The sequence below is a fragment of the Arachis duranensis genome, chromosome 2, assembly GCF_000817695.3.
Source record: "Arachis duranensis cultivar V14167 chromosome 2, aradu.V14167.gnm2.J7QH, whole genome shotgun sequence".
Taxonomy (NCBI): Eukaryota; Viridiplantae; Streptophyta; class Magnoliopsida; order Fabales; family Fabaceae; genus Arachis; species Arachis duranensis.
Window position 1 is genome coordinate 32,736,814 of NC_029773.3, and position 2,617 is coordinate 32,739,430.

The 2,617-nt window shown below is 39.8% G+C and overlaps 1 non-coding gene across 1 annotated transcript; it reads right to left on the reverse strand.

The window, feature by feature from the left end:
* Positions 1 to 1,549: 1,549 nt before the first annotated feature.
* Positions 1,550 to 1,657, reverse strand: LOC127745321 (small nucleolar RNA R71). Its single transcript, XR_008006518.1, has one exon. It is a non-coding gene; the product is annotated as a small nucleolar RNA R71 (small nucleolar RNA).
* Between the last annotated feature and the right edge of the window lie 960 nt (positions 1,658 to 2,617).

Consider the following 2,617-nt stretch of genomic DNA (forward strand, 5'->3'; position numbering starts at 1 on the left):
CTAGAAGATCATGAAGAGTAGTATATATAGGAGTAGTTTTGAACTAGTACAGGACTTTTTGGCATTTTGGAGAACTACTCTCTGCATATTTACTTTTCTGTACTACTATCATGGATTCTTCTTTTCTGCCATTTTTGATTCCTAGAGCTATGAACAACTAAACCCCTTTCATTGGGTTAGGGAGCTCTGCTGTAATTTGTTGGATCAATATTAATTTTCATTTTTCTTCTTCTATCTTTTCTCTTGATTTTACTAGAATGATTGAGGAAGAGATGAGAATGAACTTGATCTGGAGAATTGCAACATCTCCTAAACCCAATGATTCCCCCATTTCTGATCTTACCCATTCTCTTTAGTTTCTGTCATTTACTTTTATGAGCACTACCCCAATTCCCCATTTAAGATTCTGCACTTAAATTTCTGCTATTTACTTTCTAGTCATTTAAAATTCTTGCATCTCAATCTAAATTCTGTTTAGCTCAACTAGCATATTCTTCTAACTAAAGTTGCTTGACCAATCAATCCTTGTGGGATTCGACCTCACTCTATAGTGAGTTTTTACTTGACGATAATTCGGTATACTTGCCGAAGGAAAATTTGTTGAGAGACAAGTTTCCATGCATCAAGTTTATGGCGCCGTTGGCGGGGATTGATTTTGAATCAACAATGATTAAGCTAGAAGATTACTAGATTGAGCATTTTTTTCGTTATTCTTTTCTATATTCAGTAATTTACCTTAGTTTGTTTTTAATTTCTTCCTCATCCCCTATTCCCTCTCTAATTTCTGTTCTCCTTTCTTAGTTTATCATAATTCAGCTCACTAACCCACTAACTGTTTGATAAATTGCATCACTCACACTAACAATCATTCTAACAAAAATTGTCGTCACTATATCTCCCATTGTGCATTCTGGTTGTTGTATGACAGAGAGAAGAGAAAGAATCTCAACATCCTTTGATTCAGAGCTTGAGAGAACCCTTTGGAGACGAAAAAGGAAAGCAAGAGGAAAAAGAATTGTTGGTGCTGAGGAAGAGGAAGAGTATTTTGAACCCAACATGGAAGAGAATTTAGAGAACAACAATGAAGATAAGGTTCATAATCAAGGCCATGCCAATCGTGCTGGGCAAGAAAGAAGGGTCTTAGGATCCTATATCAATCCTAATCCTGGAAACTGTGGGAGCAGCATTCAGAAACCCACCATACATGCCAACAATTTCGAGCTAAAACCTCAGCTCATCACTTTGGTGCAAAATAATTGCTCATTTGGAGGAGGTGCTCAAGAAGACCCTAACCAACACTTGACTACCTTCTTGAGGATGAGGTGCTCAAGAAGACCCTAACCAACACTTGACTACCTTCTTGAGGATTTGTGACACAGTGAAGACAAATGGAGTCCACCCAGATGTCTATAGGTTGCTCTTGTTCCCCTTTTCACTCAGGGACAAGGCAACAAAGTGGCTTGAATCCTTCCCAAAAGAAAGCCTGATAGACTGGGAGGAGGTAGTGAACAAGTTTTTAGCAAGATTTTATCCTCCTCAAAAGATTAACAGGCTAGGAACTGAGGTGCAGACTTTCAGGCAGCAAGATGGTGAGACACTTTATGAAGCATGGGAGAGATTCAAAGACTTGACAAGGAGATGCCCACCAGAGATGTTTAATGAGTGGGTTCAACTCCACATCTTCTATGAAGGTCTTTCCTATGAGTCAAAAAAGGTTGTAGATAATTCATCAGGAGGTTCTTTAAACAAGAAGAAAACTGTTGAAGAAGCCATAGATGTCATTGAAACAGTTGCTGAGAATGACTACTTCTATGCCTCTGAAAGAAGCAACACTAGAGGAGTAATGGAGCTGAACCACATGGATGCACTGTTAGCCCAAAGCAAGATGATCACCAAGCAGCTAGCAGATCTTACCAAGAAGGTGGAAGAGAACCAAGTTGCAGCAGCCATCACCTCATCACCAACTCATGAAGGAGTAAACATAGGAGAAGAAGGTGACTGGGAGCAAGCCAACTATGTGGAAAATTCACCTAGACAAGTCCATGATCCATACTCCAAAACATACAATTCTGGATGGAGAAATCACCTCAACTTCGGATGGGAAAACCAACAAGACCAAGGACAAGATCTGAGACGTTCCAACTTCAACTCCAACAACAATGCCACTCATCAAAACACCTCTCAGAGATATTACCAACATCCATCTAGCCAACCTTCTCAATCACCTAATCTTAACCCACCATCATCCACAGATGATAGGCTTTCAAAGATTGAGGCTCTACTTGAAAACATGTGCAGAGAAGTCCAAGATAACAAGGTGTTTAAGGAAGGTGCGAGCCAACATCAAGAATCAAGGAGAAAACATCAAGAGTTTGGAGTCCCAAGTAGGCTATCTATCTCAACAAATTCCCAAACCCACTGATGGATTCCCCAGTGATACAGAGAAAAATCCAAGAGGAGAACCAAAGAAAGTGAGATGGGAAGACTGCAAAATGATAACCACAAGTGATGAGGGAAGTATGAATAGAGTATAACACCCCAAAAATCACCAACAGGAAAGCCAAGAGGAAGGAAGCTGTGCAACTCCACTCACATCCATGGAAGAGCCAAAGAAAAA